Source organism: Suncus etruscus, chromosome 5 (assembly GCF_024139225.1).
Source record: "Suncus etruscus isolate mSunEtr1 chromosome 5, mSunEtr1.pri.cur, whole genome shotgun sequence".
In the NCBI taxonomy this organism is placed as follows: Eukaryota; Metazoa; Chordata; class Mammalia; order Eulipotyphla; family Soricidae; genus Suncus; species Suncus etruscus.
The window spans coordinates 136,702,976-136,725,204 of NC_064852.1; the positions used below are offsets into that span (position 1 = coordinate 136,702,976).

General features: G+C 37.8%; 1 non-coding gene and 1 pseudogene across 1 annotated transcript; both read left to right on the forward strand.

The window, feature by feature from the left end:
* The first annotated feature begins 12,133 nt into the window (after nt 1-12,133).
* Nucleotides 12,134-14,617, forward strand: LOC126008706 (DDB1- and CUL4-associated factor 13-like; annotated as a pseudogene).
* A 1,064-nt stretch (nt 14,618-15,681) lies between these two features.
* TRNAR-UCG (transfer RNA arginine (anticodon UCG)) lies at nt 15,682-15,754 on the forward strand. Its single transcript has one exon. It is a non-coding gene; the product is annotated as a tRNA-Arg (tRNA).
* Nucleotides 15,755-22,229: the final 6,475 nt, after the last annotated feature.

Below are 22,229 nucleotides of genomic sequence, written 5' to 3' on the forward strand. Positions count from 1 at the left end.
ACATAATTCCAATCTACCATTAAAGGCAGTAAGTTGTTGATCATTGCTTATCTGTAAGTGGTCTAGGAAGATGCATGGAAAGAAAAGAATTTCAAGAGCCACCAGAAAGTCCAGTTTTCACCTATGCTTGTCATCATGCGTCCTTGATGTAGTGTCTTTCTTGACTGTTCTGAGTTTTACTTTTGTTGTTGACTAATTAATTGTTTAACTCACATGTCATAACAACTTTTTGAGTATAAATTTCAGATTAAAGTAATTATTTTTGTTTGTTTTTGGTTTTGGAGTCTTATTTAGCTGTGCAAGGTCTTATGTCTGGCTCTGTACTCAGAAATTAATTCTGTCAGTGCTCAGACGACCCTGGGGATCAAACTCAGGCCAGCTTCATGTAAGGCAAACACCTTGCCCATTTGTACTATTGCTCCAGCCTGAGATTAAGGCAATTTTTCATGCTTGAATATTATTTTAGTAAATGATGAAATTAAAAACGGCTAAATAGCAGAATAAATAGTGAATAGGTAAATTAAATTTATGAACACCTTTTGTTTCACAGTAATTTTTAATTCTAGAAACTGCTTTGACATGGGACTTGAAGGACATTAGTAATACTGATTCATATAAATATTGGTAGGAGGGAGAAGATTGAGAACAAATAAAAAGAAAAGCAGTTTTAACAATTTTGAATTAGCATCATTATGATGAACAATCTTTTTAAAAATATATTTATTTAAATACTTTGATTACAAATAAGATTGTAGTTGGGTTCCGGCCATGCAAAGAACACCCCCCCCCCCACCAGTGCAACATTCCCATCACCAATGTCCTAAATCTCCCTCCTCCCTCCACCCTGACCTGTATTCATACAAGCTTTCTGCTTCCCTCATTCATTCACAGTGTTATGATAGTTTTCAATATAGTTATACCTCCAACTGCACTCATCACTCTTTGTGGTGAGCTTCATGTCATGAACTGGACCTTCCAGCCCTCCACTCTTTTGTCTCTGAGAATTATTGCAAAAAATGTCTTTTATTGTTCTCACAACCAATAAATGAGTGGGACTATTCTGCTTCTATTCCTCTACCTCTGACTTATTTCACTCAGCATAATAGCTTCCATGTACATCCATGTATAGGAAAATTTCTTTCCTGACTGCTGCGTAATATTCCATTGTGTATATATACCACCGTTTCTTTAGCCACTTATCTGTTGAAGGGTTGTTTCCCGAGTCTAGCTATTGTAAATAGCACTGCAATGACTATAAGTGTGAGGAAGGAATTTTTGTATTGTATTTTCGTGTTCCTAGGATATATCCCTAGGAGTGGTATAGCTGGATCATATGGGAGCTCGATTTCTAGGTTTTTGAGGAATCTCCATATAGCTTTCCATAAAGGTTGGACTAGATGGCATTCCCACAAGCAGTGCATAAGAGTTTCTTTCTCTCCACATCCCTGCCAGCATTGCTTGTTCTCATTCTTTGTGATGTGTGCCAATCTCTGTGGCATAAGGTGGTACTTTATGGTTGTTTTGGTTTGCATCTCCCTGATGGTTAATGATGTGGAGCATTTTTCACGTGCCTTTTGGCCATTTGTATTTCTTCTTTCACAAAGTATCTGTTCATTTCTTCTCCCCATTCTTTGATGGGATTAGATGATATTTTTTGTAAAGTTCCATCAGTGCCTTGTATATTTTGGATATTAGCTCCTTATCTGATGGGTATTGGGTGAATAGTTTCTCCCACTCAGTGGGTGGCTCTTGTATCCTGGGCACTATTTCCTTTGAGGTGCAGAAGCTTCTCAGCTTAATATATTCCCATCTATTTCTCTCTGCTTCCACTTGTTTGGAGAGTACTGTTTTCTCCTTAAATATGCCTTTAGTCTCAATGTCAAGGAGTGTTTTACCTATGTGTTGTTATATATACCATATGGTTTCAGGTCTGATCAAGGTCTTTAATCCATTTGGATTTTACCTTCATACATGGTGTTAACTGGAGGTCTGAGTAGGCTTTTTTGCAAGTGGCTAGCCAGTTGTGCCAACACCACTTGTTGAAGAGGCTTTCCTTGCTCAATTTAGAATTTCTTGCTCCTTTGTCAAAATTAAGTGATTGTATGTCTGAGGAGCATTCTCTGATTACTTAAGCCTATTCCACTGATGAGGGTCTTTCTTTATTCCATACCATGCTGTTTTGATAACTATTGCTTTGTAATACAGTTAAAGTTGGGAAAACTAATGCCTCCCATATTTCTTTTTCCAAGGAGTGCTTTAGCTATTCATGGGTGTTTATTGTTCCAAATGAACTTCAGAAGTGTTTGATCCACTTCTTTGAAGAATGTCATGGATATCTTTAGAGGGATTGCATTAAATCTGTACAATGCTTTGGGGTGTATTGCCATGTTAATGATGCTAATCCTGCCAATCCATGAGGGTATGTGTTTCCATTTTCATGAGTCCTCTCTTTTTTTTTTGGAGTAGGATTTTATAGTTTTCTTTGTATAGGTCTTTCAGGTCTTTAGTCAAGTTGACTCAAAGATATTTGAGATTGTGTGGCAGTAATGTGAATGGTGTTGTTTTTTTTTTAATGTCCATTTTCTACCTATCATTATTGATGTATAAAAAGGTCATTGATTTCTGTGTGTTAATTTTGTAGCCTGCCACATTGCTATATGAATCTATTGTTTCCATTAGCTTTTTCTGGTAGAGTCTTTATGGTTTTCTAAGTATAGTATCATGTTATCTGCAAACAGTGAGAGCTTGGCTTCTTCCTTTCATATCTGGATGTCCTTGGTATCTTTTTCTTGCCTAATTGCTATTGCAAGTACTTCCTGTATTATATTGAATAGAAGTGGTGAGAGAGGCCGTATTTTGTATCAATGATGGTCATTCTTTGATTCACCTTGAAGAGTCATAAGATTCATTTATTGATGGCAATGAAAGACAGCAGTGAACCTCACCATAGAGGATATTCAAGTCATTGTATTTTCATGTTATTTTTTACTATATTAATTTCTTACAAAAATATTCATTTAGCTCCCTTAAAGAGACAGCTGTTCTTAGAAATCTTAGAAATTAACTCTTCAAAATCTGAAACAAGGGCTGGAGAGATAGCACAGTGGTAGGACAATTGCCTTGCACGTGGCCAACCCAGGAGACAGTGGTTTGAATCTTGGCAATCCGATATGGTCTCCCTAGGTTGCCAGGAACCATTTCTGAGTGCAGAGCAAAGAGTAACCCCTGAGCGCTGTTATATATATTTCTCTATAAAATTCTTATCTCTGCCAGTTGTCCCACCTATGAGCTTCCAGGTGGGAGCGCTATGGAAAGCCTAATAAATAGTGGTGCAGCGAGGTACTCGGGGTCTTTTGGGGCAGACTCTGGAGTTTTGTAGCTGCTGGCAGGATGACAAAGGATTCTGCATCCGACCTTCTTGCCTTTTTACCCTCCTGTCTCTGTGCATTATTTGCAGCAGATATATATTACCAAGATCGCTTCCCCTTCTAACGGGATAAGGGAAAGGGAATCAATTTCTCATTCTGGGAGCTCTTTGAGGATTCATAAATAACCAGTCAAGGAGCAAACTTAAGTCAACAAGCACTGCTGGGTGTGACCCCCAAACAAAAAACAAACAAACAAACAAAAAAGAAGCGTTCCATATTTAAAAAAAAATAGAAATCTGAAATAAACTAGATTTTATCATTAGAATGTTATCCTTAGTTCTGTTGGAGAAGTATATATATGTATATGTATATATGTATACTCATAGAGATAACTATATTACTAACTCTATATATACTATTAATGATTATGTTTATTAAGATGGAAAATATCAGGGGTTGAAGAGATAATAGTGTGCTCAAGGTACTTGCCTTATATATTACCTACTCATATACAGTATTACCTATATTACCTACTTGTATATTACCTACTATATTAGTTTCCTGTCACTCCATCTTGTTCCCTGAGTCTTCAAGGAGTGACCCTGAGTGCAGAGCCATGAATAAACTACAAGCACCAATGGGTGTGACCCTCAAACAGAAATGAATATGCAAACATCATAACCAGGAGAAAGTTTGAGACAAATCTGAAGGGAAAGATGAGTACAGAAATTAAGAAAGTTTTCTAGGTGAAATTGGGGTGACATAGAGAAGCTATAAGTTTTCTGGGAATTTTTATCAAGTAAGTCTCATTTTCATGACCTATTAATATCTGAGTAGTAGTTAATTCAAATAAAGTTTGTAGTGGACAAACAAAGTTTGTGTTGGGACAATTGTAGGAAACCAGTAAATTTTAGTCCTCAATTCTATAGTCAAAGAAAAAAATCATAAATATTAAGGAATAATTTAATTTATTGTAAATTTTCTCAGAGTAATTATTAATTTCTTATTTTTTGTGTCCTCATCTTTTATTCACCTTTCTTTTTCTTTCCCTCCCCTCTTTTTCATATGCCTCCTCTTGCTCTCCTTCTTGCAGCATAAGGGATCAAACAACTGACTTTGGCCCAAAATTCTTTTGAGATTCTCAAGAAAGTGAATCAACTTTGAATACATTATGAAAAGGCATTTTCCAAGCAAAGCTGTGAAGAACTTGGCGGAATTTTCTAATTTTAATATTTTGGCACATTACACAAACAAATAAAGGTCTCATTTTCATATACACAATCTTTCTATATAAAATTCTACTTCTCTGTATATACACACATATGTGTGTCTATATAAATGTATGTGCAATAACTGAAACTTTATTCTGGCAAATAGTAGTATGCATAATATGCTATAAGAGCAGCATTGCAATGCCAGCTAATGTTTATTCTTGAACAAATCTTTATAAAAAGCTGCCAGCTATCTCTGTGGGTTAAAAAAAAAACCTAAAATGTGTTTAAGATGACTGATGCAAGGAAAGAGTCCAAAGAACAAATACAAAAGTGGTGGAAATAGTCTCTATAGTTCCATAGTTTACAATTCTAAAATACCTAGTAGATTACAGTTTATTAACATTGTGGGGGGAGGGAAGTTGGCATTACCTGATGGAACAGCCTCTGTGACTCCTCTACCAAATGAAGAAACTTCCCCTTGATACATGGCTCATTTCTTTGTTGATTTTTACTGATTCTTTTATTTATCAATCTTCACAGAAGTTTTCATTTAAATAGTAAAAAAAACTTGGAGGAATTTCTTCATGATTTAATTTTTTTTTATAAATGTTACTTTACTAAAAAGTCACTGTAAGTCAGCCCCATCCACCCCCCTTTTTATTGAAAATTCTCTTCTTGAGTCCAAGAGTTAGCAATAAAAATAATATAGCAGAATAACTAATTTTTACCAAATGCAGCATGAGACATGATATAGCAAAATTATCTAAACTTTGAATTGTTGGTAATAAATGGTGGTTTTATTCTAATTTTTATTCTAATTTTTAAAAAATATTTCTAATTTAAAAAACTGTTACAAAGTTGGGCCCGGAGAGATAGCACAGTGGCGTTTGCCTTGCAAGCAGCCGATCCAGGACTAAAGGTGGTTGGTTCGAATCCCAGTGTCCCATATGGTCCCCCGTGCCTGCCAGGAGCTTTTTCTGAGCAGACAGCCAGGAGTAACCCCGAGCACCACCGGGTGTGGCCCAAAAACCAAAAAACTGTTACAAAGTCATTGACAGTTAAATTTAGACATATATATATATATATATATATATATATATATATATATATATATATATATATATATATATATATATATATATATTTTAGCACCAGTGTCAACTTCCCTTCACCAATGTTCCCATATTTGCTTATGCCTTTTCAGATACCATCTTGACAAACAGACATATTGTAAAGTTTGTTGGTTCTAATTTCTTTTTAATATGATTGCTAAACAATATCAATAAATTGTAATCAGTATGATCTATGGTACAGTGTCTCTCCAGATGGGAAAAAAAATCATTATTTGGGAGATTAAAAAGTTAGTATTAGTATGGAGATGCCTGTTCAATATTTGTGAACACAGTAGTGTGGAAAGATTTCGCTAGACATAGAGATTTGTGCTGGGTTTCTAACTAAGCAAATTCCAGTTACTTTGAAATAAACCCTCCTTTTCTTACCGTAGAGGCCATGGTCAGATGGGCAGAGGTATGAAGCCTGGAGCCAGCCTTGCTGGCTTGTTCCTTTGTATTATTCCTTCTCAGGTCCAGGGACATAGGAAGTTTTTCTTCCTCCAGATGAATCTTCTTCCATGAAGATGCTATACTTGATCCTATGAACTGATTAAACGTAGAAAGATACTTAGGTTGAATGTTCATTAATGGTGCACTTTTAAAACTTCTCTGAATAATAAGGATCTTATAGAAGAAAATTATTTTTTCATAGAGTAAAATAATGGTAAATTTTGTTATAGAAAGCAAATGGGTTTTGCTCAGTCACAAGGCACACAATGAACATGAAAGTTCCACTATCACTCTTATATTATTACGTACAACACTAGAATTGTGGTAAATACAGCAGCTTATTTGAGTATGAACAAGACTTACATGGAGCTTGCCACCGATAGCTTGCTTTAGGTTTCAGGCTTGAGACAATTTCTAGCCTCAGATGTCTGGCTTTGCTCTGGAGTTCCATGGAATGAAAACAATGTAGTTATACAAGCAGATTTATTAGGACTAGGAAGAACAGACATTTCACTTGGTCAAAATGTGCAGGGAGGAAGAAATAGCTCAGTGATCCACATAAGATTAGTCAGATGGCAGGAAACCATGAGGATAAGGAAAATGGGTCATGGCATTAATTCACTCATGTCTTGAACATTTATTAAACTGTTCATAAAGTATCACACAAATATAAGTTCAGGCATACAGAGTTAGGGGTCAGTCCATTTAGAAATCAGTTTGATTCTAGTAATAGAAATGAGAAGATGGGAGCTTAAGGTTAAGAAGCTTGCCTTGCACATGACTAGCTCTGGCTTAATCTCTAACACTACACATAATTTCCTCACCAAGGACCAGCAGAATTGATCCCTGAGTAATAATTTCTGAGCATCACTGGGTATGGTGATCCCCTTAAACCACACTTTCTCAATCTGCAAATGAAGAAATGAATGGGAGACATAAACATATACGTCTATATGAAAATATCTGGCCGTGTAGGGTGATATGGAAGATGAAGGTCCACGAATATCAAGGCCTGAAATAATTGCTTGAGTCCAGGTTCAATGTAATATGGGTTGAGTCTTGGAAAGAGAAAAACAAGAGTAAGTATTTAAGAAGGACTATTTAAGAGAGACATATCGTGGTTGGGTGTGTCATCAAGAAAAATAAATGCTTAAGGATGTTGATATGAGAAGAAGACACAGAATGAGAATATTTTGGGAAAGGGACTCAAGAAATACTGGATGGATATGGTAAACTGTATCTACAAAGTTAATGTCCTAACTCTACAAGAATAATTTTTTTCATGAATTATTTCTGTGAATGACAAGAGTGTTGCTTCTAAACATTGTATGTACCCTGGTATTACCTGAAGAGCTTTGAGTAGTACACATGCCTGGTGTCTCTCTCACTCCTTGGGTCAGAGATTTTGGCCCAAATGACTTGGGATACAGCCTGGAAACTAATGTTTTTAAAATACCCCAGAATTTTACTATAATTTATGATTAATATTAGGAACTAATTTGGGTTCTTAGTTTGTCTCGAGGAAAATAGAATTGTCTTTCTCCAGGTTAAGGGCAAGAATCATCATAAAATCTCAAAAGTGTTGATTGCTGTGGAGCAATGATTTTTGTCCCCAGATGGTGATTTGATAACCTCTAGGCATTTTTCACAGCTATTTCTGAGGGAGCGGTGCCAGTGAAGGCTTTAAAGAATCAAGTAGAAATAGAAATAGTCATTTTTTTACTTCAGCACAATTGAAGCAATATGTTTAAGTAATATATATATTACTTCATTCAGAATTCACAATAATTCATGTGACAGGATAACATGCATCCTATTTTATTATTGTTCATATATTTTGGGGGCTTCTGAATACAAACAGGATTTTGGGTAACTGGGAGCACTTCTATTGCTACTTTGTTTAGCTGTATGAGCCTTACAAGTCTATACTCAGGTTCAGTGAAACTAGTGTCCACCAAAGCTATTCTTGACAGTACTCAGGGGCTAAGAGGTGCTAGGGATTGAACTTGGGGCCTTTGCATGCAAAGCAGACACTATCTACCTACCTGGTCTATTATTTCTAGTTGATAAAAACAAAATTGAGGTCTAAAAAGTTGACAAAGTTGTTCAAATTTTCCAAGACAATGCAAGAGAGTATATTTTCAAATGTGTGCACTTAATAGTCTTATAGAATTTAGAAAAATGTGACAGAAAGCCCTAGACAGAAAATATTCCTAACATCAGGTGCTTTGACTAAGTCCTGCCTGTTTTTTTCCACATTCTCACCTGATATACCTACATTCTACCAGATCCTGAGCTATTATGAAGTTGTCACCATTTGTGAGTGATCTCCAAACATTTTTATCAGCATCTCACTGGGAAAAGCATTTCAACCAGGTACCTGACATATTTAGACATTACATACATATTTCACAAAATTATACATTACATCAATCCCCCCCTCTTCCTTTTCCTTTGTTGTTTTTGTTGCAGTGACCTTGAGTTGCACATGCTTGTGGTATACCTGGGATCAACTTGTTAGGTGAAGGAAGTGCTGAGGATAAAACCATTTGTACTTGAGAGGAAAATGCCCTACCACTGAGTTACCCCAGGTCATGCTGATTATATACTTTAAAAAACATGACTAAAATCTCAAAAAAGGCAAGAGATAATAAAGAATAAATAGAGCAAACACCAATTCTTGTGTGTTTTCTTCCTGCATTTGGAGACTCCCTACTCTAGAAGTTCCTCATGTTTTGTTATTTGTTACAAGGGCTCCATTCTTCTTTATTTTACAAAGATAAGGTCACATTTCTATCAGAATCTATTGCCTTGCTAACAATGTAAAATCAATAAATAACAGGAAAATATATATTGGCCCAAAACACATTTAGCTGTACTTAGGAGTTACTCCTGGCTCTGCACTCAAGCATTACTTCCGATGGTGTTCAAGGGACCACATAGAATGGCAGGGTTTGAACCTGGGTTGGCCCAGCACAAGGTAAATGTCCTACCTATTGTTTTATGTCTCCAGCCCCAATATATTATCTTTAAAACCAATTTTACCAAATCCCAGTTACATCTAGCTTGGCTGGTAAGATGTACAGGATTCCAGCATTCAATTTTTTATTTGACAACTCAGATTTTTTGATAGCTAGAGTGGAAGTGAAAAAAATTACAGGCAGTGGTGAGTCCCAGCAGCTGCACCAGCTGTACCTGTTTATGACAGAATTACTTCGGAATAGTGGTTGGGTGTTCTTCAAATGTTTTGAGGTCTATATTTTTTCCCATGTTTTCTTTATTTTTGGTAATCTGCTAAGATTCCTTCTGAAAGGAGTCTAGTATAGTTTTTGAAAACTAATAGATAAAAAGCCTTCTAATTTTTTCATTGACTAGGAATGAGTAGAAAGTTAAAGTGATGAGCTACATTGGTAGGTGCAGTTATTATAGTTGAGAGTCCTGGGGATTAAAGATAAATTGGCATTATACCCAAAGGAAAATAAAAACAAACAGATTAAATAGAAAAGCAAGCCCATATAGTAACTAAGCTTTCTTTCTTAGCGCAGTATTGCTTTGTCAGAAATCCTCATTCATTCCTGTTTTTTTATTAGTATTTGACACTTCCAAATAGTAGGCCCATATTCCTTAAAAAAAAAAAAACCACTAAAAAGACAGAAACTTTCATCTCAAGCAGAAGAGATTGATTTTATTGCATTTTATGTTGTCAGTGAATAAATTCACTTGATCATTTTTCATTCTTTGGAAGTCAATAAAATATAAACAAAACAAAATTAGAAAATTTGGAAGCAATCATTATTCAAATGAATTATACAAAGATATTTATGAAATATCAGACAAGCAGTTCAAAGGAGAAAAAGGATCATTGCTCTACTTGTTTAGTCATCTTTTATATTTGAGGATAAAGAAGCAGATGGTCCTGCTATCAGTTTGCATATTTGTCTGAATAAAAAAAAGAAACAAGCCCAGGTGTAAGACTCACTTTCCTTTTCTCATGGCATACATGGAGGACTCTGGTTCTGTGATTTAGATGCTGCTTATAGAGCCTGCTACCATTTTTCTACAGTCCAGAGAGCCTTTCAGGGAAGAACTTCTTTATCTCTTGCAACTACTCTCCAAATTCTGTCAAAGACCTTGTGAGAGTTGCTCTGAGAAGATTTCTCTGATTCTAAAATTTTATGTACTCAGAAATAATGATCACTTCTTAGCACTGTTCCAGGCACCCAGTTAGTGTAAATATTTGCATCCTGTACCCAGATTCAATGCTTTGGCTCCAAAATGAAAAGTCTTAATATTATTGGTCATGGAATTAGTGTCTCGACAATGTTGACATTCCATAGAAGTACATGAAATCTGATATAGCATTGCTTTCTATTAGGAACCTTTTTCTCAGAAGAGGTGGATTTTCTCTTCTTTCTAGAGCATGTGTATATGTATCTGGAAAAAATCAGCTTTTGATGTTATGCAAGTAAATTTTAATTTTTACACCTATTGTTACATCAATGCATCCACAAAGTGTTCTGTGTTTTCTTACATTTTGCAGATTAATGCTTTCAGAAGAAAATTTTATTTAAAAAAGTTTTAAATCAAATGAAGTGGGATAAGTATGACACCTAAGATTTATAACTGCGGCACCTCTGGATTCTTCAGGGAGACAAGTTTACAAAATGATCTGACATGTCAGCCAGTTCAAACTTGCTGACATACTTCTCTTAGCCAGTTATATAGATGTGTTTGTGTGTGCGTGCTTATAGACATAGCCACATTCTCTACTTTCCCACAATTTTTATTGCTCATTCTAATTTCTCCTGATTCACCTATTTATTTGGGTGACCAACTTGTGTTTCTTCAATTTGGTAAGCTCCAACAGATATGGGAGTGGGAAAGGATGTACATCACTGCTTTGGTTGCAGATATCATCTTCAAAAAGCCACTGACACATGTTAAGAGTGGGGAAAGAGGTCTACGACAGATTTAACATATCTAATAAAACCGAAGTATTTTTTTCTTTTGGGGTCACCCTTGGTGATCTTCTTCTTGGCTCTATGCTCAGGGGTGATTCCTGGCACATACAGTTCATGAGGCTGGAAGTGGAACTGGCATTGGTTGAGTCAGTAAGACAACTTAAGCCTTGAAGTAGGTTCCATTAAACATTTATCAGATGATAAAGTTAATTACATCTGAAATCAAAGAGACATAGAACTTCCCTTTCATGGTGCTGCTCAGGCACTGTCATACAGGGAAATGTAAACAATGGGGAATAATTAAGAGCCTGTAAAATAGCTCTTGATAAAAAGTTAAAACAGCACTTAGCATGTTTATACATATGGGCAACAGAAACGCGTGCTTCTCTTATGATGCTTGTGACAACAGTAGTTAACAGTAATTGTTAGCCTCTGAGGACTATTATGAAAATCTATAAGAAGTGAAAAGTGGTAACAACTTTGTTTAACTGTTGGGCTTTATATGTGTGGGAAATCACGCAATACCTGTTTTACATCAAGCTTTTCTTCTGCTAAGTTCAAATTTGTAACCCATTGTACTGGGTCATTTCTGGTTGGCCTTCCCCTGCAACAACTTTTCATTTCTCTGTCTGTTTACAATGACCTGCATTCACAAGACCTCCTCATACTCTCACTTTTAATTGTGTTGGCTGAAGAGGGCAGTAGCAAGAGAGTTTAGAGAGCCTGGAGTAGCCAGGGAGCCTCAGACTATTGCTCTACTGGCTTGTCATACCTGTTTCTTTATAGAAGGCACATTTCTCCTATGTGAAGAAACGATCCTGGGTGAGTTCTTGCTTCAATGCATCCTTATTTTTTGGGATTTCCAATGTTTTTTATTTTAATTCTTTTGTACCTGTATCTTGTTCAATGAGCTCAAACTTCTGGGACCATGTTAGGGATCAGAGTCAGAATCTTAGGAATATTGACTCTCTCAAATTGAAACCCAAGGGAAAGGCTCTCAGTGTCTATGTCACTCACGAACTGTCAAGATGAAGGTGAAGATGCTGAGCAGAAACCTGGACACCTATGTTACAAACCAAGTTGGTACCAAATTGGAGTGGTTATTCTTCAAACCATACCTTGCTTACCTGGAAGGAGTCAATTGCTTGGCAAAGCAGCACCCCAAAAGCCTGGGTACCATTCTTCAGGGACATGTGATGGAGAAGTTAAGATTTGGAATTTTTGTGTAATGATTATGTACTCAATTTTGTGAGTCTTCATTTTAATTTTTACAGTTGGTTATGAAAAAACTGTGAAGCAGTGGAAGAGAAGTAAGTCAGACTATGGAGAAGAACCCAAAGAATATTAGAATTTTAGAAACATAAAATATTAGGAAAAATAGAATATAAAGAAAATAAAATATTAGGAATATTAGAATATTAGGATCATTCTAGAATAAAATATTAGGAACATTCTAGATTAGAATATTAGACATATTCTAGAGTAGAATTTAGGAATATCTAGATTAGAATATTAGGAAAATTTGGAATCTATTATGACTGGAAAGATTTTGTTTTTGCCATGCATGGGCAGCAAATGGACATTTGGGACAAGAATAGAATAATCCTGTCTGTTCAATAACCTGGGGATTCGATAGTTTAATTAGTTTCAAATTTAACTCAATTAAGACATTTCTCTTAGAAAATGGTGCTGCAGAATATATAGGAATTATAGTATTATATGCAATATATAATATATGTCATGAATACTATATGTTAATATAGTATTCCTAGAGTTTATGTCAACATAGTACTCATGTCATATAACTTATATTATATGACAGAAAAATAGTATTATATGATGAGGTAAGTGACTCTGCTGATTCTGCACCTCAAAGGAAACAGTGCCCAGGATACAATAGCCACCCAATGAGTGGGAGAAACTACTCACCCAATACCCATCAGATAAGGGGCTAAGATCCAAAATACACAAGGCACTGACAGAACTTTACAAGAAAAATATCTAATCCCATCAGAAAATGGGGAGAAGAAATGAACAGACACTTTGATAAAGAAGAAATACAAATGGCCAAAAGGCACATGAAAAAATACTCCACATCACTATTCATCAGGGAGATGCAAATCCAAACAACTATGAGGTCCCATCTCACACCTGCTACAGAGATTGGCACACATCACAAAGAATGAGAACAAGCAGTGCTGGCAGGGATGTGAAGAGAAAGGAACTCTTATTCACTGATGGTGGGAATGCTGTCAGTCCAAACTTTATGGAAAGTGTTATGTAGATTCCTCAAAAAAACTGGAAATTGAGCTCCCATATGATCCAGCTGTTCCACTCCTAGGGATATACCCTAGGAACACAAAAATACAATACAAAAATCCCTTCCTCATACCTATATTCATTGCCACACTATTTACAATAGCCAGACTCTGGAAACAACCAAGATGCCCTTCAACAGATGAATAGCTAAAAAATCTATGGTACATATACATATTATGCAGCCATCATGAGAGATGAAATCCTGAAATATTCCTATACATGAATTTACATGGAATCTATTATGATGAGTGAAATAAGTCAGAGAGAGAGATAGACACAGAATAGTTTCACTCATCTTTGTTTTTTTAAGAAAAATAAAAGACACTTTTGCAATAATCCTTAGAGACAAAGAGAGGAGGGCTGGAAGGTTCAGCTCATGACATGAAACTCACCTCAAAGAATGGTGAGTGCAGTTAGAGAAATAACTACACTGAGAACTATCATAACAATGTGAATGAATGAGGGAAGTGGAAAGCCTGTCTAGAGTACAGGCATGGGTGGGGTGGGAAGAGGGAGATTTGGGACATTCATGGTGGGAATGTTGCACTGGTGTAGGGGGGTGTTCTTTACATGACTGAAACCCAACTACAATCATATTTATAATGAATGTGTTTAAATAAAGATATTAATAATAAGTGATTGCTGAAAAAAGTCATCTTAGATATCAGAACAAATACAATCTGTTGGAACCCTATGGAAGCTTTTGTTTTTCTGTGACAAATGAAGATTACAACCTGCTTACGTGAGCCCTGGACTCCCCACGAGTCCACATGGACTCCACATGGGCCATGTGTCTGCACATGGATTACTTGCCCACCAGGAAGTCTGTGAGCTTTAATAACCCACACACATCTTCCCGGTGGATTAAAGTAAGAGCAGGGAAGTCTTCCACACAAAGAGAAATGCAACATGTCATCTTTGCCAGGTGGACCCTTGACAGCAAGTGAGTGGATCATATGTGCAACTCTCATAAGATGAACATTCGCCTTGTGGAAAGCCAACGCATTGGGAAAACTGGGAGTGTTCACGTCACAAGAAACACCAGCCAACTACTATAACCAGAAGCTAAAGGAGAAATTTCAACACTAGCCTCAAATAAAACCTGTCCTCTGGCAACTACACCACCCAGATCCATCTCCAGTCAGATCCAGGAACTGCAGGTGATGAAGGAGGTGACAGAGGTGAAAACATAGCTAGCCTGGTAGGTTCTGATTGTGTCAGAGAAGAAGAAGCACATCGTGGCAGTTGTGCTGATTCTCATATAGAATTAGTCATGGGTCCTCAATGCTTTTCCCCACAGGAGTAATTACCAAGACTGCTGATTCCTCTTTTCCTGGATTTCTTCAGCTATAGGAAACAACTCCATTCTATCCATTCCTGTTATATCACAGGGTGGCAGGGGTTTTATTTACATACTGGCCCTTGCCTTTAATTTACTGAGCTCAGTTAAAAGCTATTTCTAGGAATCATTAAATATAAAATATCGCTTTCTCAAGTTAAGAAAGCAGCCATAAAAAGAACAATAAGTTTATGTTTGAATGTGCTGATCAAAGTTCCTTCCACAGGCAAAGAATTTCAGTTTTTAAGATGTTCAGTCTATGTATTTTCATTATTGCAACATGTAGAAAGGCTCTTGGAGAAGCAATACATCAGTATTAGGGGATGGTTTGAGTCATTCAAAGTCTCATTAGCATCCACAATTTTTTACACCACAGCAAGGCCAGTGGACAGACATTAAAATTGCAAGGTCCTTTCCAAAAGTGTAATAATCCCCCCTAAATATATGCTAGGGGATCATTGAATTTACTGTCTTTCTCCAGGAAATAAACAACTGAGAGAAAATTTGCAAAAATCTTTAATCTTATAAACACAAGTTAGATAAATAAAAACATTGAGTATTGTGAACCATGAAGCCCTATAGAACCTTTTGTTTTCTCTTTTAGAGAAAAGAGGGCATAAAAAGGCAGAGGCATTGCTAGTTATTGAGTAGAAATGGTGTTAGATCCAGCATTTCTTTCTCGGAAGCAGTGTTATCTCTATCTTTCCAAGTTTTTCAGGGTTGACAGAATGCTGCTCAGAAATGAACAGTCTGCAAGCCGGCAATACTCTCACTAAAATTCACCAGTTCGTAAGAAAATAAGAAATCACTTTTGCATGATTTGGTAGTCCCTGCCATAATATCATATTACTAAAAATATGGTATCATTTTCTTTTCCTAGCCCCAAATTGTCTTGTTTAACAATTGAAAGAGGAACGGGACCACGTGGCCTAATGGATAAGGCGTCTGACTTCGGATCAGAAGATTGAGGGTTTGAATCCCTTCGTGGTTGGTTTCTCTTTGGGGCCGGCGAGGTGGCACTAGAGGTAAGGTGTCTGCCTTGCAAGTGTTAGCCAAGGAAAGATCTCAAGCGCGGTTCGATCCTCCGGCGTCCCATATGGTCCCCTCAAGCCAGGGGCAATTTCTGAGCACTTAGCCAGGAGTAACCCCTAAGCATCAAATGTTTGTGGCCCAAAAAACCAAAAAAAAAAATTGAAAGAGGAATTTCAATTAGGTCTGAACTTAAACTTAAAACAAATATATTAACCTAGTTATAATTTAATGCCAAATAATTTGTCTTAAAGGACTTTCCTTGTGGGGAGACAAAGGGGAACGTTAAGTTATTTGTGTTGTTTTCCACTTAAAATTAATTTTAATTAATATTAAAATTAATAAGTACTTTCTATGGGAATGGGTATTTTGAAAGAGGGAATACCCCTTTCTGTGCCCTGATAAGGTAGAAAAAAAACCCAAAGGGATATGTAATCTGGGAATTTTTTTGTCCTTAAACAATAAGCAAATCAGGTCATGGCTGAGCAGTTGGTTTGCTCTGGTATTTTAATGTATTACAATTTATGGCAGTAAATTGTCTTACTGAAACTAAAATTATCTTGAACAGGAATTATAACATAAAATTAGATTAGATATAATTTAACAAGTTTATCTGTAACAAGAAATATACACAAATTCTGAAGCAAAGTACCCTGCAATTTTCAGCCAGTGCTTAAAGTAATTATACATTCTGTGGTGATAACACATTCCGGCTTTTTATTGTGCCACAAGCTGGTGAAATACCTCCACCAAGCATGTTAATGCTAATTAGCAGATAAAGTGTAAATCTGAGGGAGCTTCAAATTCTGTTGCTTTGCCAGTTTTCTCTTGATTGGAAATTGCAGGCAGAGTTTTCTCTCCTTCCAGCCTGGCCTATTCAGGCATCGTTTGAGATGTCTTTCTTCAATGCATTTTAATCCATCAGATCTGTTCACCTGTGAATGCTTCAGTGTTTACTTTTAATTCAGCAAATTCAAACAGTTTCCTCTCTCACTGCTTTTTATAATCAATCATCAGAGAATTTCCGCACTACAGTACAATAGGTGGGGATGATGGGTTTATGCCACACTCCCTCATCCTTGTTGAAAGGTATTTTTTTGTTTAGTTGCTAATAAAGTGGCACTTTAAAGTATGTTTCTGAACTAAGAGGGAGGGAGAGATGGTCTGTAGAAAATTTGCTTCTATGAGGAACCTTCCCCCACCCCCAAAGAAGTGAACACTCGTGACTCAACATAAAATGAGAATTTGGGCCAGAGAAATAGGACAGTGGGTGGGGCTCTTGCCTGATAAAAAGGTTGACTGGAATTTGATTCTTGGCACCTTATATAATCACCTGAGCAACTCCAGAACCAGGAGTAAGTCCTGAGCACTGCCAGCTATTCCCCTCAGAATACCAACAAAAACTCCCCAAAAGTATTCAGGGCAGTGCTGGAGAGATAACACAGCAATAGGGCATTTGCCTTGTAAGTGGCAGATCCAGGACCAACGTTGGTTCGAATCCCGGAATCCCATATGGTCCCCCGTGTCCGCCAGGAGCGATTTCTGAACACAGAGCCAGGAGTAACCCCTGAGCACCACCGGGTGTGGCCCCAAAACCAAAAAAAAGTATTCAGGGCAGGTGCTTCTGTTCGAGAAAGGGAGCTACAGCCTACTTGGCCCTTAAGGGTCACAGAGACCTGAAAACAAAGATCACAAAGATCACAAAGACCTTAAACAAAGATCATCTGTAGCTCCTTTGTATGTTTGTTTACAACTTGGATTTACCCCCAAAACAGCGATTGTCTTACTTGTAAACCTGGGTGGAATTGGCTCAGGATAGCCTAGTAGGCCAGTGGTTGGCAACCTTTTTTTTTAACTGAGCCAAATCTCGCCAAAACTGGGGCTGGAGAGATCGCATGGAGGTAAGTAGTTTGCCTTTCATGCAGAAGGTCATTGGTTTGAATCCCGGCATCCCATGATTGAAATTTATTTTGAGAGCCACACACGGCGCACACTGACAGAGGCTAGGAGCAGAGTCCTGACTCCTGGAGCGGCCAACCAGCACACAGAAGAGCCAAAGTTTTTTTTTTTTGGGGGGGGGGGGCACACCCGTTTGATGCTCAGGGGTTACTCCTGGCTAAGTGGTCAGAAATCACCCTGGCTTGGGGGGACCATATGGGACCCTGGGGGATTGAACCGCAGTCCTTCCTTGGATAGCGCTTGCAAGGCAAACACCTTACCTCTAGCTCAGCCTCACCAGCCCCAGAGCCAAATTAAAAGTGTAAAGAGCCACATGTGGCTCGCAAGCCGCAGGTTGCCAACCACTGGCTAAGCTATCTCTCCTTACTGCCCCACCCTGTGGTGGTCTTTGCACTAAATAAAAACAGGCAGTTCTGGCAGAAAGCTCGGTGGTGGAGATATGAGGTAGAAGACTGCCAGACTACATGTATTTCATCCTCAGCCTGATCTGGATTATTTCTTGTGCGACCTTGATTCAGACTCGTTCACCTGGGGTTGGAAATATGCTGCATGGGGGTAATTTTAAAGGTGTGGTTAGTAATGCTCCCTCCAAAGACTCTGGCACAATCCTTTTGTGATCTCTTGGAGTAACTTATCTTTAGTTGCTAAGAGATGCTTTAGGAAGTTTTTTCTTCTAGATGCTGGGTTTGATTTAACTTACATTCCAGCAAATATCTTTGTGTTTCATCATTTCAGAAGTGCTCACTGAGGTACCTCCTCAGCCTGACTTTATAGCCTCCTGCCTTTTTGATTTCTGCCTATACTTCAAGTATTCAATAGAAAAATCTCCCTTACTATCCGCCACCATCTGCTGATCCTTGGCACCTTAATAATTCTGCTAAATTCCTGACTGTGAAACATGAGGATTCCAAAGGTAACCATGATGCGTCATCAGCCAGACATGGGGAAGAATCAAAAAGCCTAGATGAAAAATTAATAGAGGTACATTTGGAATTCAACTTGTCTCAGTGGGGCATTGTCTCATCCCACTTTTTGATCACAATGGTTACCAAAGTGATTACTCAAGAAAATTAAATAGCTTAAATAGTTAAGTAAAATTTTAAGAATGACTTTGTTGTGCCATGATATTTGTATTTGTTGACTCTGGCTACCATAGCAAAATATATTGTATGTTTTATATAATAGGAAGTAATTTTCTCACAGTTTGGGAAACTGGAAAATCCAAGATCAAAGCAATAGCAGATTTGATGTCTGGTGAGAACCTTCTCCCTTCTTGTAGGTACCTTCTGTTTCCTATGTCTTCACTGTTGCTCATCTATTTTTTAATATAATTTTTATTTTAGTCATAGTGGCTTACATATCATTCACAGCAATATTTTAGGTACATATTAACATTGAATCAGGGGAATTCCCAGCACCGATTTGTCCTCCCTCCACCTCCGCTCCCGTCCTACCTCCCATAGCCTTCATCCTCACCCCCAGGGCTACTAGAATGAATTGTCCCCTTCATGCCTACCTTACTACTTAGTGATCTTTCAACTGTTTGGTCTTGGTACCTCCATTATATCCCCCTCTAATTGGGAGGCGGGACTAGATAGTTAAGGTTATGTGGTTTTGTTTGAAGAAGAGAAAAGTAATAAAATAGGGTAAAAATAAAATATGCCGAACATGGCCAGACTCCTTCTAGAGGCTCTCATCCTCGGTTTGAGAGACCAAGGGGAAAAAGAAGGTGGAACACCACATCAGTATAAAAAGAAGTACCAAGGCCGGGCGGTGGCGCTGGAGGTAAGGTGCCTGCCTTGCCTGCGCTAGCCTAGGACGGACCACGGTTCGATCCCCAGGCGTCCCATATGGTCCCCCAAGAAGCCAGGAGCAACTTCTGAGCGCATAGCCAGGAGTAACCCCTGAGCGTCACAGGGTGTGGCCCAAAAACCAAAAAAAAAAAAAAAAAAAAGAAGTACCAAATAAAATATCCAGTGAGCGCTACAGCAATAAAGATAGGCACCACATACTTGCTGTGGACTTGAGATAAAAAACGTGCCAGAGCACAAAACAGAAGAAGAGAAAAGAAGAAAAAAATAAATAAAAATAGAGACAATCAGTTCAATATCTACACCAAATCAAAGAAATTGACAAAAGCTAGATAGATAAAAACTAAAAAGGATTATTTTGTGCTCTCTCTCTCTCTCTCTCTCTCTCTCTCTCTCTCTCTCTCTCTCTCTCTCTCTCTCTCTCCCCTCCTGCATAGGCACAGTAAACATTGGAGTCATTCGAAAAAAGCATTCCCTTGGTCTAAGAGATACAGTGTTTCTCCACCCTTAAAGTATATTGTCATGAGATTAACTATAGACTCCTTTCTAGTTCATTTACTCTCCTGTTGGTGTTTTTGTGGTGTATGGGAGATTTCTGCTCCATCCTGGGTGGTAAAATCAGGTCTCTGTATCTAGAGATCTCTGTCTCTGCACATGTCAAAGATGGAACTTATGGTGAAGTCTTTCTTTGTGGTTCTAGAAGTTATGTTCCTTTAGTGTCATTATAGTCTGTCTTCTGTGGTTGGTGGTCTTGATCCTTGTGCTGATCCTAGGTTGAAGCCTGGGATAGCATCTTTTGTTATGTTACCAGAAGACACATTCAGTTGCTACTGTCTCAGTCATACCTCTGGAATTAGAGATCATGGTTGTTGTGCAGGTCGTAGGTCAAACCCTAGACTAGGGTATTTTTTTCCTTGGTCCCAGGATACATGCTGCCCGGTCATGGTTCTATCGGCCAGTCATCTGTAGATCGTGATCTTGGCTTTTGCACAGACCAATGGGTGACAAGTCTTTTGATTTTGTCTCATCGTTAGCTGGTGAGGTAGGATAACCTGCTCTTAGGTCAAGTTGTTTCCAATTTCCTCATTGTCAGGATATCCTATTAGTGCTGGGCCATGTTGGTGTTTGAGCAGTATTAAGGATGTCCCAGGTGGGATTTGGTTCCTGTAGCTGTTGTGAAGAACTGTGTCATTTCTTTGCCTGGGATCCAGGATTCCAGGCTGGATGGTCGGCATCTAATCAGCTGGGGTCTTAGTTGAGTCCACATGACATATATTCAAGGTGGGAGATGCCCCTGTGTTGTAAAAAAGTATGAGTTCTTATCCCTAGTAGATAAGACCCCATTTTTAAACATAATCTTACTCCTACTTTTAGTGTGCCTTTGCAGGAAGAGATGGTGCTACATTATATTGCCACTGCATTTGGGGGTGGAAAGAGAAGAAAACAAAAGCAAGTCACAAACCCAAAAAAGATAAAAATAGAGGTAAAAATATATGTGCCCCCATATATATAAAGAAAAAAGTGTTTTTTTTAATAAAAATAAAAAAATGAAATAAAAAAGTAATTAAAGGAACAAAGTGATGCAGGAGACTACCTTAAATTGAGGGAAAAGCAGGTAAAGAGGTAGTGCTATACAGGGCTTATACTTATGATGAAACTATAGGTTTCCTCATTGTCTTTTGAGATTTTCTTGTGGGGTGTGGATTCCTGGGTGCCTTTTCATCACATACCCCTACCTTCTTGAGATTGGCAAAAGATTTGCAGCAGGGAGGTCTTGGATAGAGTTCTTGCATTGGGGGTCCTTTTAGAGCTAAGTCCGGTATCAAGCAAAAGTCCGCTTTGGGAAGAGTTGGTAAGAAGGGCCACACCGTGTGAGTCAGCAGGGGTGTTGGTTGCCTTTTCTTGCTGGGAATTAGGTGTGGGTTTGGGTGGGTGTCTCTTCACTTCACTGCTAGATACTGGTTCATTGGAGTAGAGAGTCAGTCTTGATGCCTAATAGATTAAGAACTAAGTGTGAAAAGTTTTAATAAGGTGGGAAATCTGGATGGGATTGAGGGGTGAAGGGATAGTCAGATTTCTAATCTGGGGAAAAGGGGGAAGTATATGGAAGGGGCAGAAAAGGAGAAAAGAGCAGATAAGATTGAAAAGAAAAAGAAGAGAAAAAAAGTAGTGAGAAGAGACAAGAAAAGAGCAAAGGAATATTAGTTTGTTTAAATGTGTTCGATGAGTAGGCCCTGTAGTATAAATCTGTAGGTCACAGTTGCTGCTTCAGTGATCTGGCTGGTCACATACTTCAGGTCCTAAAAGAAGGTATAACCTAGAAATAAAGGGTATGTTAAAGAGTTTTATCGAGACATCCTCATATCACAAGCTGGGTATGGTATCTCATGTGACTGAGTCCCGAGGTGTCATCTTAGATTGTCCACCCTTTGTATCCAATAACGTCTGTGGACAGAAAAGCTGAGAGGTTATTTTAGATATAGTAAGATTAAGGCATTAAGTCATATTATTTTGAAATGCTTCCATTGAAGTCAATGATTTCCCATAGTAATCTTTACCTGTAATCCTGTATAGGATCCTTAAGAGATTATTGTGGGCCTTTGTAGTAAAGGGCTGAGTACGTACCTATTCTCTCTACACTGCTCTTTTTGCTGTTGCTAGTTTCTT